This window comes from Tursiops truncatus, chromosome 7 (genome assembly GCF_011762595.2).
Source record: "Tursiops truncatus isolate mTurTru1 chromosome 7, mTurTru1.mat.Y, whole genome shotgun sequence".
NCBI classification, from domain to species: Eukaryota; Metazoa; Chordata; class Mammalia; order Artiodactyla; family Delphinidae; genus Tursiops; species Tursiops truncatus.
The window spans coordinates 61,977,145-61,994,219 of NC_047040.1; the positions used below are offsets into that span (position 1 = coordinate 61,977,145).

Here is a 17,075-nt window from a genome sequence, read left to right on the forward strand (position 1 = left end):
CCCGAGAGGGCTTTGAGCCAAGAGGAGACGGGCTTGTGGTCACGAGAAGCAGAAGGAGCCTCCCTGGGATGAAAAGAGGCCACGTCTGTGGCTCGCAGTGTTTGGCTGGGAAAAGTGCCCTTACAATAGTTGCTGCTGGGATATTAATTAAAGTGACTCCCCACACACTGCTTATTAGTGGCAAGGGAAAAAAGACCAAAAGAGCAGCCAGAATGAAGAAATTGTACAACACCTTGACCAGGTCCAAATTAACATCATCTATGCGGGGCGGATCACACTGTGTGGCTCCAGATACCCTGGACAGGACTCACATCACCTGAGATATGTCTAACCTCAGTCTAACCAGGATGAAACGCCAGACAAGCGCACAATGAGGAGCATGCTATCGAAACCAAATGGTGTGTGGTGCTCACTTTGGCAGTAACTATAGTAAAATTGGAACAGTATGAAGAAGACCAACATTGCCCCGGCACAAAGATGGCACACAGATATGTGAAAAAAAAAAATGGTGCGTGTGAGGGGAAGGGGGGATCAATGTCATAAAAGCCAGATTAAAGGAGGTTAAAAGACATGACAACAAAATCCAAGACCTCACCCCACACTGGATCCTGTGCTGGAAGGCGGAATGCTAGAAAGGACACTGATAAGTCATCTAACAAAATCGATATATGGAGGGGAGATTAGATAAACGTACTTTGTCAGGTATTAAATTATGTTATGGAGTATTGCCATTCTTAGGAAATACACACTGAAACATTTAGGGGTAAAGGGCCATGAAGCAGGTAACTTACTCTCAAATTGTTCAGAAAAACATTATATTATACTTATTATAATAGATATAGGGGGGCTTCCCTGGTGGCGCAGTGGTTGAGAGTCCACCTGCCGATGCAGGGGACACGGGTTCGTGCCCCGGTCCGGGAAGATCCCACATGCCGCGGAGCGGCTGAGCCCGTGAGCCATGGCCGCTGAGCCTGCGCGTCCGGAGCCTGTGCTCCGCAACGGGAGGGGCCACAACAGTGAGAGGCCCGCGTGCCACGAAAAAAAAAAAAAAAAAAAGATATTATATATATGTTATATAAAATTTTTTCTTAACCATTATATGTATGTGTGTATGTGTGTTTTTTCTTATATGGAGAGTGGAGAAACATGCAAATAATAAAGCAAGTAGAGAAAAATGATGACAATATAGGGGCTCTTATACTATTTTTATTTTTGCAAGTTTTTTGTAAGTATGAAATTATTCCAAATAAAAAGCTCAAAAATATATCTGCTGCTCTTCTGATTCTCACATATTCTTAGAGTCTGAACCTTCTGAACCAGAACAAAAAGGACATAAGGCAACATCTCTGTGAAGCCACTCAGACTTACAGACGCTCATGAGATGGAAAGTATTTTGAATTTACCTATAATTCTGAAGCAAGTGTTCTACGATGGCAACCACTTTGGAGCACAGTGGGCCGCCATGAGGGAAAGGCATCAAAATGGACTCAGGAAGGCACAACCTCATGCCAAGTCCAGTTCAGAAAATAAACAATGCCCTGCTGTCATGATCAACAAAAACAGAGACTGATTTTAAATTCCATTTTGGGGGCAAAAAAGTAGAGACGAGCATAGCACAGAGACTGAGTGTGGCCTGGGTGTCCAGTGGACCACCAGCTGACACCTGAGGCAAGTTACTGTGCCCCGCTTTGCCATCCCAGCCTCAGTTTCCTTCTCTGGAGAGGCATAGTCCTCAAAGGGTTGTTATGTGGTATAAACGAGGCAGTGCTGGTGAAACGCCAGGCATGTATGAAGTTCAGGCGCAGTCAGAACGCAGCAACCGCTAGGTCGCATTATTATAAAGACAGGGTCCCATCCCCCAACTCTGTGAAGCTGCCAGATGCAGTCTAAGAGTTACAAAGGCGCCACTGGGTCAGAGCTCAGGGCCATCTGGGGGCTGTGGTCCTGGAAACATGGATTCTGCAGGGCAGGAAGGGGTCCTCAGTGGGAGAAAGCCTAATCTAGAAAGCCCCCTGAGCCACGTGGTGTTTGCTCCAAGGGCCTTCCCGGGATTAAAGCCGTGGTCTGCTCAGGCCTCTGTCCACTGTCTGATGAGGACACGATACAGGCGTGCTTTATTCAATCAAAGGGCTGTGCACATTGGACGATTTTACCATCAAAGCCTAATCTCTGCTCGAAGAAGTTACCAATTCCTCCACTTAGGTCAAACTTCTTTGGCCTCCAAAAAATACTTTAAAAAGTGAAAAATGCCTTTAGAGAATGAACTCCCCTCTAAGAGATCTGGAAGGCATGAAGAAACCGGGGCCGTGGAGGGGTGGGGTTGTGCCAGGGTGGAAAGGGCAATACAATACCCCTCTTCCTGCAGCCTGCTCATCACCCAGTCTGGCTCCGTCACCCACTTTTCTAGAGGTGCCTGACGGCCTCTCTGTTACAATTTCAGAGACACTTACTGAGCCACGTGGAGATTCTGATTTGGGCCCTAAATGCTTCTTGCCTGGCCATTGTTTGCCTGTTGGGAGCTGGTTCCCTACGTTGCTAAAATTCTCTCCCCACTGCCTTCTGCCTAAATTCTACTCTCAGCACGTGGGACTTAGGATGGCCCATTGTCAACACAGTGCACCAAGGACAGGAGGATTTTTCAGCCAGTTCTTTAACTTGGTAAAGAAAAGTCCACTCACACAGTACCTCCGACTTTTTCATGCCCCAGCCATCTACTGACGCCACACCGGGTGCCAGGTCCTGGGCTCGACAGTAAGGTGTAGACGCGAGTGAGCCATCATCCCTGCCCATCGGGAGCTTGGCATCCAGCCAGTCCGGTGAACACAGACAGCTCAGGCAGGGTAGCACTGCGGCTCCAACACCACTGTTCATCAACGCAACTTCTGTGCCAGAATTCCTGAGCAGCTTACTGAAGACACGGCATCCGGGCCCCAGACCCCAGACCTACCAACTCAGTCTCTGGGGGTAAGGCCTTGAAATCAGCATTTTTAACAATGGAGTCTTAGACACTCCAATTCTGAAGGGCCAACAAAAGGCACAGGCCCCTTGGGGATCTATCTCTACAGGGTTCCTAGGAGCCCACAGGACTGGAGGAGGATCAATAAAATAGCACAACCCATGAGAACTCTTTAAGAAACGGGAAGCCTGGAACTTTGGGAACACAAGAGAGGGTGAAGGGGATTCACCCCATCCAAACACTGTACAGCTGGGAGACCTCTGGGGGCAGCGTGGAAGGAAGTGACAGAGGCCAGTACACACTGGAATGGAGGAGCAGGAGAAGTCAAGTGGGCAACGGCGCCACCTCCTGGTGTCAAGAGAGGGGGAAGCAGCCAAGCTCGGTGCTCTGTGTCCTGCACGAGAGTGCTGCAAGCTGGGGCCCTCCTGAACGCGTCAGAAAGAAACTGCAGGATGTAGAGGACAGACTTGAGGACACGGGGAGGGGGAAGGGTAAGCTGGGACAAAGTGAGAGAGTGGCATGGACATATATACACTACCAAATGTAAAACAGACAGCTAGTGGGAAGCAGCCGCATAGCACAGGGAGATCAGCTCGGTGCTTTGTGACCACCTAGAGGGGTGGGATAGGGAGGGTGGGAGGGAGACACAGGAGGGAGGAGATATGGGGATATATGTATATGTATAGCTGGTTCACTTTGTTATACAGCAGAAACTAACACACCACTGTAAAGCAATTATACCCCAATAAAGATGTTTAATAAATAAAAAGAAAGAAAGAAACTTCAGGAGGTGGGGTGAACTGTCTGCACCTAAGCTGGCAATGTCTCTGTGAGTTGTCTACTCCTAAGAGGAACCTTTCTGGGCATTTCTGAAGTGTCAGGCACCAGAGCTGCTGTGGGCTTCATGACCCAGAGTTCCACTAGAGCTTCCTCCCCCAAGGACTCTGTTACAGGGCCACACGCTGTGTGCTTCCAGATCTGTATCCCAAAAGCGCCATGATGAGACAAGTCCAAATGCTCAGGTGAGCACGTGTTACACCCAAGCCGAGCCATCTACACTGGCTTCAACATCGGCCTCATTGTACACACTTGGTTAATGGATTCTGTCCCTGGGAGATCACATAGTTACAACTAGATCATCCTGGCTCTTGAGAGCCAGCCAGCCAGCCTCCAACGCCGCCAATTCAATGCTGCTTTTTTCCTGACCTTTACATTGGCTTCTGGAAACCGCACTCACTTCAGTCCATAGAATCCCAGCTCTGCCACGAACTCATTGCGCGACTTTGGGAAAGTTATTTACCTTCTTTGAGCTTCAGCTGTTTCTTCTATTAAACTTGGATAATAACATGTATATCACAGTGTTGCTTAATAAATTTCAGCTCCTTTCCACTTCTCTATAGTTGAGTGTCATCAGTAATAGACCCATGATTTGACATTTGAAAAGACATTTATAATCAGCCATTTTGTTCATATTTTCATATATTGATCTCAGTTTCAACATTTAGTTCATAGAAGAAACTGACACAGTATTGTGAAGAAATTATACTCCAATAAAGTTCTATTTTTTAAAAAAAAGAAAGAAAAGACTTTAGATACAGCAGGAAATCTTCCAATGATATTTTTCAACGGGTGGTAGGTTTTAAAGTGTCTCTAGGCCTTCCGGAATGGACGGTAGACAATTAGCCTGCCTCTTGCCTGAGAAATCAGACTAATTACTAGTGAGGCTTGGCTAATGGGGTCCTCCGGGAACTCCCTTCCTAAACGAGAAATCTCTAACTTTTCACAAAAACTCAATCTCATTTGTGCTGCTGATTCCTAATATTTCTAAATAAATGCTTGGCCTCTGGGCTTTTGTAGTCAAATAACCCAAATCAAACCAGGCTGCTGTGCCAGGAGAAAAATTTATTTTGTGTGAATCTGCTGGAAGAAATGTTTAGAATCAGTTTGGAATCACCATAGGCAAAGGCTAGCTGTAGCCCATTCTGAGGCAAGTTTTGTGGACCTGGGCTAAGAAGTGAGTTTGCCCCATTTGGGCTGAAATGCCTTGTTGAGATGCTCAAACAGTAAACACTGGCATGTTTCAGAGTCCCCAGTGTGCAAGAGGCTGGCTAGTCCCCTGACCCCAAGTCAACTGCCACACATAGGCAGGTTCAGGGTTCTGTGTCTAAGGCAGAGGAGACAAAGTCCAGGGAAGCCAGTTACCTGCCCTGCATCAACCTAGAAAGGAGGCAAAAGAGCCTCAGAAGGTAGAGGAGTTTGAGGCATAGGGCACCTTAATAATGACAGGGCCATCCACCAACGGGAGGTCATTTGAAGACAGCCAAACTTGAAGCAGAGATACATGTAAACGCTGAGAGGAGGAGAGGGAGAAGCAAGTCAGAGTTCAGCAGAAGTCTGGAGAGGATTCCAAAAGTGACCCGGAGCTGAGATGTGACCTACAGAGCTGGCTGGAGGGACCTGCTCCAGGAGAATCTCCAGTGACGTTGGCGGGGATACTGGAATGGTCTACCTACAAGTCCTCCCTTCGTAGTTCTCCCTCATCAAGGACTCACACAACAACGACTCTTGAAATACAGGGTCAGAGTGGAACTTGGGATTCCTTTTATAATATTAAAATACACTAAATTACTTAGATGACCCCATGTTCTTCCTCTGTTATTTTATTTTATTTTTCCTCTGTTATATTTTTACCAGCTCCTTTGGTTCTTTCCAGAAACTTTAAGAAGGGATGGTTGTCCACCCATAGCTGCTTGGGATATTCTGCATCTCCAATCTATCCTGACTATGGAATGGAAAACATCCTTCTTTTTGGCTTAATAAAGGTACCATCCCATTTTTTTTTTCAAAGAAAAAACTTGGTAGAAGATTTCAAGAAGATAAAACAAAGAAGGACAGAAATAGTTTCAGGACATAGGTTTTCATTGTAATGCAAGTGTTTGGCCAAAGTGTCCAGTAAACCCCAGTTTCTTTCCCTCTCCTCCACTCCTTCACTTGGCCTAGAACAACCTGACCAAAATCATCTTTAAATCCTTCAGCATCTCCATTCTCCAGTTTCATTCTTAGCGTTATGTACCTCCCCTCCAGGAAATAAGCTTAGGCAGAGGCCTCAGTCACCACTGTAAGACTATAAAGGTCATTAAAGGTCTGTCCCTAGGGAGAGCAAGAAAGACTCTCATTTCTCAGTGACCATGGCTCTCAACCCATAGTATACATATGGACCACTTGGGGAACTTGTTAAAATGCATAATCCGGAAGCTTCTTTCAGATTCAGTCTGGGTGGGTCTCAGGAATCTGCATTTTTAAAATTCTAGTAGTTAAATCTGAGTAATTCTGATTCAGGTATAAAGAAGACGCGTCTGAAAGCCTGTTTTAGGGCTACATCAACATGACAGTGAACTTAGAGAACTGGTACCAACTCCTAAGAGAAGTAAAGGATCATTTCCCTCTACTTCTCTAGACCAAAAAGAAGTGATTCCCAGGATCTGGACCCTCAAAAGTCTCCCTGGTTCAATCCTCCCTCTCCAAGATGGCACTCTGTGACCTCCGTTACCCACAACAGCTGCTGCCTCCTTTTAAAGATCACAAAAGAGCGAGATTCCACAGCCTCCCAGGCAAAGTCATTCCAGTGTTTAATTGCCCTTCAGTTCAGTTCTTTACATTTAATCAATTGTCTCATTGCAAGACTTAACAACTCATGCTCTGTTCTCTGTGGAGATGGAAAAACAACAAGCTACTGTACAATTTCTAACCCTTCATTGTATCAGAGTGTTGAAGCCAAAAGGGATCGCAGATATTATCTGACATGACCCTTTTATGCTACCTATGAGAATGCTTGTCCAAAGACATGTATATATTCAGTGGGTTTTAGTTTCCGTTGCCTACAGAACATCAAAAGGAAGCTGTCCAGGAAGTAAAGGTAGCTTTACTAGCTCCCAATACTCTGTATTTTCTATTCTATTCTGTTGCCCTAATTTGGGGATGGGAGAATCCTCTTAGCCTTCTCTGTTTCAGAATACACATATAAACTCCTTCATTATTCCTCCAAAAAATGTATATTCCATTCTTGTAATCATTTTAGCTGTTTGTCTTCAGATTTTCCTTTGCTCCAAATAGGGTTGCCTGATATAGCAAATAAAAACTGAGGATACCTAGTTAAATTTGAACTTCAGATAAACAACTAATAATTTTTAGTAAATATTCTCCATGCAATATTTGAGACATGCCTACACTTAAAAAAAAAATGTTGTTTATCTAAAATTCAGTTTTTGGGCTTCCCTGGTGGCACAGTGGTTGAGAGTCCGCCTGCCGATTCAGGGGACACGGGTTCGTGCCCCGGTCCGGGAAGATCCCACATGCCGTGGAGCAGCTGGGCCTGTGAGCCATGGCTGCTGAGCCTGCGCGTCCCGAGCTTGTGCTCTGCAACGGGAGAGGCCACAGCAGTGAGAGGCCCGCGTACCGCGAAAATAAATAAATAAATAAAATTCAGTTTTTACAGGGAATCCTGTATTTGATCTGGCAACTCTCATTCAAACATTCTAGAAGTATATCAATTAAAACTAGACACAGAACTCTTCCTATCTTTAGCAATTCGTCATAGTCACTAAGGACACTCCCACCTCGTGGTCTTTACATTTGAAGCTCCCTCTGCTAGAGTGTTCTGCCCCCAAATATCTGTGTGGTTTCATCCCCCACTTCAGATCACTGTTCAAATTTCTACTTATCAAAGAGGTATACTCCCTCGCCATCTTATAGAAACCTCAGCATCACCTTTCATCCTTCTTATCCTGATTGACTTTTATCACCTGCCATGTTTATATAATTTATATAGTTTTTATCTTCTCCCTTAGAGTATGAACTCCATGACAGCAGGCATTTGGCTTTATTCATTGCTATATCCCTAACATGTAGAACAGTGCCTCACCTACAACAGGTCTATATATTAGTTATTTAATGCTGCATTAAAAAGTACCCCAAAGTTTAGTGGCTTAAACAATAATCTCTTACTGTTTCTGAGGTCAGGAATTCAGGAGTTGCTTGGCTAAGTGGCTCTGGCCAAGAGCCTCATGAAGTTGTGATCATGTTGGCTAAAGCTACAGGCATCTAAAGACTTGATTGGGGCTAGAGGATCCACGGCCAAGGCGGCTCACTCATGTGACTGGAAGACGACGCGGGCTCTTGGCAGGAGGGTTCAATCCCTTTCCATGCCAGCCTCCTCACAGGGCTACTATGGTGCCTGTGTGAGGTTGCCTTCAGTCATACACTGTCGCTTCCTTCATATTCTACTGATCACATAGGCCACCTCTGATTCGATGTAGGAATAAACCTATATTACTTTTCTACTGCTGCATAACAAATTACCACAAAAGGAGCAGCTTAAAAGCACACAAATCTGTTATTTATAAGTCAGAAGCCTGTGCAGGACTCTTTAGGCTTTTTGCTTAGGATCTCACAAAGCTGAAAACAGAAACATACACTCACGTAGAGAAAACAAATTCTAAAATTATAGACCTAACTCTAAACATAATAATTAAATGTAAGTGGTGTAAATATGCAGTTAAAAGATAGATATTATCAGAATGAATTTTTTTACATGTCCCAACTATATGCTGTACCCAAGAAACTAACTTCACATATGATGATATAGGTAAATTTAAAGTAAAAGGATGAAACGATGTATCATGCACACATTTTCAAAAAAGAAAAAAACAAAAACTGAGTGGTTATGTTAATTGTAGACAAAGCGGACTTCAGAACAAAGAAAATGACCAGGCACGAAGAAGGACATTCTGTAATGATACAATGATCACTTCACCAAGAAGACATAACAATTCTAAGTGTGTATGCACCAAACAATAGAGCTTTAAACATAAAGCAAAAACACAAGAACAGAAAAGAGAAATATCCACAATTATAGTTGGAGACTTGACACTCCTCAGTTATTGACTGAAGTAGTACACAGAAAATTTGCAAGATTATAGAATTGCTGGTGTGAACAATTACCATTGGCAATTGAACAGCACCATCAGCCACTGGCATCTAATTGATGTTCATAGAATTCTCAACCCAACAACAGCAAAATATGTATTTTTTTTCAAGTACACATACAACATTCACCAAGATAGACCACATACTGGGTCATAAAAGAAACCTTAACAAATTTAAAAGAATTGAAATCATACAATATATGTTCTTTGACAATAATGTCATTAAACTATAAGTCAACAACAGAAAGAAAACCCAGCAAAATCTCCAAACAGTAAACGCTTACTTTCGAAAAAAAATCTCAAGCCAATAATCTAAGCTTCCACCTTAATAAACTAGAAAAAGAGGAGAAAAATAAGCCCAAAGGAAACAGAGGAAGGAAATGCTAAAACATAGAAATCAATAAAATTGAAAGCAGGAAATCAATAGGGAAAAATCACAAAATCAAAAGCTAGTTCTTTGAAAATAACAATAAGATTGACGGACATCTTCAAAGACCGAAAAGAAAACAAAAATAAAAAACACAAATTCCCAATATCAGGAATGAAAGGATATCACTATAGATTCAATATGCATTAGTAGGATAATGAGTAAATACTATGAACATCTCAATTTTTTTAATTAGATAAAATGAACCAATTTCTTAAAAAATCACACTACCAAAACTCACCCTAAATGAAATAAATAACCTACATAATCTTAAAACTATTAAATCCATGGTTAAAACGTTCTGAAAAAGAAATTCCCATGCCCAGACTGTTTCACTGGTAAATTCCACCTGACACTTAAAGAAGAAATAGCACACATTCTACACAATGTTCTTCCAGAAAGCAGAAAAAGATGGAATAATTCCCAACTTATTTTATGACACTAGCACTACACTGATACAACAGTACAAGCAAAGTACAGACTAATATACCTCATAAATATAGATGTAAAAATCTTCAGTGAAATATTAGCTAACCAAATTCAGCAATATAAAAAAATAATAGTATACCACCACCAAGTGGAGTTCATCCTAGAAATGCAAGGCTGGTTTCAATAATCAAAAATCAATCAATGTAATCCACTCTATCAACAGTCTAAAGGCAGCACCAATTGATGCAGAAAAGGAATGTGACAAAATTTTACATCTATTCATGATTAAAACTTTCAGCAGACTAGAAAGAGAAAGGAACTTCTTTTAAAGCAGTGATCCCCAAGCTTTTTGGCACCAGGGACCAGTTTCGTGGAAGACAATTTTTCCACGGGCGGGGTGTGGGACGGGCAGTGGTTCAGGAGGTAATGTGAGCGATGGGGAGTGATGGGGAGCGGCAGATGAAGCTTTGCTCGCTCACCCGCTGCTCACCTCCTGCTGTGCGGCCTGGTTCTTAACAGGCCACCAACCAGTAGTGGTCTGTGGCCCAGGGACTGGGGACCCCTGTATTAAAGGACATCTACAGGACTTCCCTGGTAGCTCAGTTGTTGAGAGTCCACCTGCCAATGCAGGGGACACGGGTTCGAGCCCTGGTCCGGGAAGATCCCACATGCCTCAGAGCAACAAAGCCCATGCACCACAACTACTGAGCCTGCGCTCTAGAGCCCATGAGCCACAACAACTGAGCCCGCGTGCCACAACTACTAAAGCCCACACGCCTAGAGCCAGTGCTCCACAACAAGAGAAGCCACCGCAATGAGAAGCCCACGTACTACAATGAAGACTAGCCCCTGCTCACTGCAACTAGAGAAAGCCCATGCACGGCAATGAAGACCTAACGCAGCCAAAAATAAAATTAAAATTAAAAAATAAAAATAAAGGTGATCTACAAAAAACCTCTGCCTAACATCATACCTAGTGGTGAAAGGCTGAATACTCTCCCCTTAGATCAGGAACAAGGGAAAGATGTCTGCTCTTACCACTCCTATTCAGTATCATACTTGACATCCTAGCTACTGCAATGAGGCTACAAAAAGTAATAAAAGGCTTACAAGTTAGAAAGGAAAAAACTGTCCCCATTCACAGACAGTATGATTGCCCTCAAGGAAGAATCTGAGAAAGCTACAAAAAGCTCCTAGAACTAATAAGTGAGTTTGATAAGGTCACAAGATACAAGACCAACACACAAAAATAATTCAACTTCTATATATTAGCAATGAACAATTAGAAACTCAATTTTTAAAAAAAATACTACTTACAAAATGAAATCTTTATCAAGTACAAATATAATATTCAGCCTTAGATTGTTTTTCAAACTCCTACTATACGAAAGCCTTTAAAAGTTCTAAAGTTCAAAAATAGACAAAACTAAGCCATGGTGTTAGAAGACAATAGGTCTTTGATGAGGAGAAAGGATGCAGCATTTGGGGCAGGGCACAGGGGGATTTCTGGTTTCTCTGGTAGTATTCCATTTCTTGACTTGGGTGATGATATGTTTACTTTGTGACAATTCATTAAAGTAAACAACTATGAATTGTGTACTTTTCTGAATATGCATTCAACATCAACTTTTTAATAGTAATGATAAACATAAAAAGAAAGTATAGAGGACTATCATTTGTTGAAACATTTGTAAAACTGCATTTTGAAGTTACAATTTGCATTTGGCATTAACCAGAATGATCTGAGAAGTATGTTGATTTAATTTAACCTTACCTAATTTACAAAGATCATTAGATCTCCATAAAATCCTTTTGTTTCATAAAATTTTCCTCACCCTCACCCATATTTCCCTCACCATCATTACCTATCAAAGACAGCAACTGTTGTTACAATGGTAACGTTAATCGTCCTCACAAAACTTGAGGATGCTTTCATTTGGGGGGGTGGGGTCTTAGGGTCAGAGAGTTGGGATAATCATCTTCCACCTACACAATGTCCATCTTTTGTCTTGTTTCCAGCATCCCCAATTCTATTTCCCACTCTGTCCTCCCCCTGCCCCCAAACATAAGGACCTAGAGAACGTTTCCTTGATATTATCTTTGGATGTTAATATACTCTTTAAAATTACAAAGGGTACAAAGTTACAGTTATACAGGATGAAGAACTCCTGGAGATCTAATGTACAGCATGATGATTACAGATAATAAAACTGTATTGTATACTTGAACTTTGCTAAGAGAGTAGATCTTAAATGTTCTCACCACACAGACACAAAAACCGGTAACTATGTGAGGTGATGAATATGTTAATTAGCTTGATTGTGGTAATCATTTCACAATGTATACCTGCATCAAAACATTACATTGTACACCATAAATATATATATACATAATTTTCATTATATGTCAATTATACCTCAATAAAGCTGGAAAATTATGTTTTTATGTGTATAAATTTTTAATTTACATAAATGGTTTGTGCTATAAATATTATTCTTTTTTCACCCAACACCACGGTTTTGAACAATCATCTCTCCAGCTATGTACGCTTATAGTTCATTATTTCTGACTGCTACAGAACTTACTCAATGTGTATCTACTACTTCTGTGATGACTAATAAAAAAGCACTGTAAACCTCCTACCCATGTCCTACGCAAAAAGATTCTCTGTAATAAATATCCGGGGTTGGGATAGCTGGGTCACAAATCATGTATATTCATCTTTGCTAGGTACTGCCAGAACACCACCCTCTAGTAGAATATCTCATGATGCTTTCGGTTTGTATTTCCCTGTTAGCGAGGTTGAGTATTTCCTTCATAGACATATTAGTCATTTAGGTTACTGGTTTTGTGAATTGCCTATTCATATCTTTTGCCCATTTTTCTACTAGGCTTCTAAGTACTTTTTACTGATTTAAATAAGTCTTCCCCAAAGCACAAAGTAAACAGTTGATAATTCTGACATCAAAATTAAGCATTTCTCTTCCATGAATAACACTATGGGCAAAACTCAAAGTAAACAGACAGTTAACCAAATGGAGGAAGATACTGCAGCATCTAAAACATCAAGGGAGTCTCCATTCTAACTTATTCAATCCTCCCAATGAGCCCAGAAGTCAGTGCCCTTAAAACTCCCATTTTATAGGTGAGAAAACTGAGACCAGAGACACTATATAACTTACCCATGATCAGAGAGCTAATTAGATGATTCTTCGATTCAAAGGTCTGCTCTGGGACTCCTGGTTTCCGTTTCCACAAGCAAGGAGCTTGAGTAGCCACTTGGTCTTAAGAAGTAAAAAGCTGACAGGCTGAAAAGTCAACTCTCTTGGATCCATAAGAGAGGGGAGGACACAAGGCAAACTGCAGCCTCCAAGCCTGGAGAGACAGGCAAATACCGGGCGTTGTAGCTGCTGGAGCAGACTCACAAGCAGGAGCAGACTCACAAGCAGAAACAGCTGCGGGAGCCAGTGCCGGGGTAGGAAAACCTGAACTACAATCGACGGCTTGCTGGAGGCTCAGTGCGGACCACAGCTCCTAGAGTTAAAACTACATAAGGACCTGGTCATGGGGGGCCCACAATACTGTTGAGATTTACCTCCAGGAGCTTGACCAGTTTCCCACAGTAAATATCAGAGAAAAATCCCTCATCCGTCTGTCAGCGGGAGGGGAAAAGCGCCACGCACTGCAACGCGTCAGAGCACTCTGAAATGCGCCAGACCACTCTGTTCTCTTTAACAAGGCCTGAACTCGGCGGGGAAAGTAGTTATCAGAGCCTGACCTGCTGGGGTACTTTCAGAGTCTAAGTGACCAGGGGAAGGGAAATACCCAACTCCAGCCAGCTCTAAGCCATCCTGTACCACTTCAGGGGGGAGAAAAAATAACTGAGAAACAACCAAATACATCATGTCTGGCTATCAAGAAAAAATTACATGATGTACCAAAAGGTAAAAAAACACAACTTAGGGCTTCCCTGGTGGCGCAGTGGTTGAGAGTCTGCCTGCCGATGCAGGGGACACGGGTTTGTGCCCCGGTCCGGGAAGATCCCACATGGCCCGGAGCGGCTAGGCCCGTGAGCCATGGCCGCTGAGCCTGCGCGTCCGGAACCTGTGCTCCGCAGCGGAAGAGGCCACAACAGTGAGAGGCCCGCCTACCGCAAAAAAAAAAAAAAAAAAACCTTAAAGAGACAGAGCAAGCATTTGAACCAGAGACGGCAGGGATGTTGGAATTATCAGACCAGGAATTTAAAACAACCGTGATTAATATGCTAAGGCCTCTAATGGATAAAGTAGACAGCATGTAAGAACAGATGGAGAGGGCTTCCCTGGTGGCACAGTGGTTGAGAGTCCGCCTGCCGATGCAGGGGACACGGGTTCGTGCCCCGGTCTGGGAAGATCCCATATGCCGCGGAGCGGCTGGGCCTGTGAGGCATGGCCGCTGAGCCTGTGCGTCCGGAGCCTGGGCTCCGCAAAGGGAGAGGCCACAACAGTGAGAGGCCCGCGTACCGCTAAAAAAAAAAAAAAAAACAGATGGAGAGTGTAGGTAGAGAGATGGAAATCCTAACAAAGCACCAAAAAGAAATGCTAGAGATAAAAAAACACTGGAACAGCAATGAATTAGGCCTTTGATAGGCATACGAGTAGACTGGACACAGTTGAGGAAAGAATCTCTGAGCTAGAGGATATAGAGAGAGAATCCTCAAAAACCAAAAAGCAAAGAGAACAAAGACTGAGAAGAAGAACAAACTATCCAAGGACTGTGGGACAACTACAAAAGGTGAAACATACACATAGGGCGAGTACAAGAGGGAGGAGAGAAAGGAAGGGAAGAAATATCTGAAACAATAATGACTGAGAATTTCCCCAATTTAGTATCAGACACCAAACCACAAATCCAATAATCTTAAGAACACCAAGCAGGATAAATGTCAAGAACAAACAAAATAAACTACACCTAGGCATATCATCTTCAGAAACTACAGAAAATTAAAGATAAAGGGAAAATCCTGAAAGAAGCCAGAAGGAAGAAACCTTTACCTATACAGAGGAGCAAAGATAAGAATTACCTCTGACTCCTCCTCAGAAACCATTCAAGCAAGAAGAGAATGGAGTGGAAGACCTAAAGTGTTGAAAGAAAAAATCCATCAGCCTAGAATTCTGTACCCTGTCAAATCATCCTTCAAAAATGAAAAAATAAGGGCTTTCTCAGGCAAATAAAAATTGAAGAAATTTGTTGTCCAGTAGATCTGCCTTGCAAGAAATATTAAAAGAAGTTCTTTAGAGAGAAGGAAAATAATATAGGTCAGAAACTTAGATCTGCATAAAGAAAGGATGAACATCAAAGAAAGAAGAAATGAAGTAAAATTAAAATTTTTATTTTTCTTATTCTTAATTGATCTAACAGATAACAGTGTTCAAAATAATAATAGCAACAATGTGTATTAGATTTTATACACACACATGCTTTTGTATACTTATATATAAGTGAAATGAATGACAGCAATGGTACAAGGGACTGGAGGAAGGAATTAGTATTATTTTGTTATTATAAGGCACTCATACCACCCATAAAGTGGTATAGTGTTATATGAAAACGGACTTGGGTTAATTGTAGATGTATATTGCAAACTCTAGGGCAACCATTTTTAAAAGTATTTTAAAAAAGAAGTATAACTGATACACTAAAAAAGAAAGAAAATGGAATCATATGCTCAATTAAAAGCACAAAAGGCAGGAAGAGTGGCAGACAAAAATAGGAACAAAGAACAAGGTCAACAAATAGAAAACAGTAACAAATATGGTAGATATTAATTCAATTATATCAGTAATCACTTTGAATGTCAATGGTCTAAATGCACCAACTGAAAGACAGATTGTCAGAGTGGGTCAAAAAGCAGAACCCACCTGTATGTTCTCTACGAGACACTCACCTTAAATATAAAGACCCATGTAGATTAAACATAAATGGATGAGGAATATGCCATGCTAACGCTAATGAAAGGAAAGCAAGAGTAGCTATACTAATTTCAGACAGAGCAGATTTCAAAGTAAGGAAAGTGATCAGGGATAAAGAAGGGCATTATATGGTGGTAAAGGGGTTAATTCTTTAAGAAGACGTAACAATTCTTAATGTGTATGTGCCTAACAACAGATCGTCAAACAGGCAAAAACTAATAGAAATGCAAGGAGAAATGGATGAATCCACTATCATAGCTGGAAACTTCAACACCCCTCTCTCAGAAATGGACAGATCCAGCAGACAGAAAATCAGTAAGGACACAGTTGAACTCAACAACACCATTACCAACTGGCTACAGCTGACATCTACAGACTACTTCATCCAACAACAGCAGAAGACAATTTCCTCAAGCTCTTATGGAACATTTACCAAGCTAGACCACATTCTGGGCCATAAAACACACTTAAACAAATTTAAAAGAACAGAAATCCTATGAAGTTTCTCTCAGACCACAAGGAATTAAACTAGAAAGCAATAACAGAAAGATAACTGGAAAATCCCAAAATATGTGCAGATTAAATAATACATTTCTAAATAACACCTGGGTCAAAGAAATCTCAAGAGAAATTTTTAAATATTTTGAACTAAAGAAAATGAAAACACAACTTATCAAAATTTGTGGGATGCAGCAAAAGCAGTGCTCAGAGAGAAATTTATAGCATTGACTGCATTTATTAGAAAAGAAGAAAGATCTAAAATTAGTATTCTAAGTTTCCACCCTAGGAAACTAGAAAAAGAAGAGCAAATTAAGCCCAAAGTAAGCAGAAGAAAAGTCTATGCTTCTATTTCCTCCTAGTAGATTGAGAACATCAGCCCTCTACTTGCCTATCTTGTATCTCTTGTTCCCTTTCTCCTCCTTCAAGGTCCATACTCCTCAAGAATATCAGTGTCTCCAATCCTAGGAAGTTTTTATAGATTTCTTTTTTTTTACTATACTACATTTATAGTTGTTTGTTTTTACTATACTACTAGCCATTTGTGGTTCATACTATAAATGCATTGCTAATTACTGTTTATAGGTAAATTAATGTTTCACCAACCACAGCATAACCCCCTTGAGTATATGTACATTTTACTTCTTTGTATTCCCAGGAACAACCAACATAGGGTCTTGAATTTAAGGCCCTCAATAAGTACCTGTTGCTTTAAAATAAATAAATACATAAAACACCTCTATATTCCTCTATCCTACTTCTTGTCATCAATTTCCACAGACAATAAAAGATAGAAATGTTTTATATTTCTTTTAGGCACACTGTCTGGT

At 41.6% G+C, this 17,075-nt stretch overlaps 1 non-coding gene across 1 annotated transcript; it reads left to right on the plus strand.

Annotated features, from left to right (window-relative positions):
* Positions 1 to 409: 409 nt before the first annotated feature.
* On the plus strand, positions 410 to 512 carry LOC117313053 (U6 spliceosomal RNA). Its single transcript, XR_004527519.1, has one exon. It is a non-coding gene; the product is annotated as a U6 spliceosomal RNA (small nuclear RNA).
* The last annotated feature ends 16,563 nt before the right edge of the window (positions 513 to 17,075 follow it).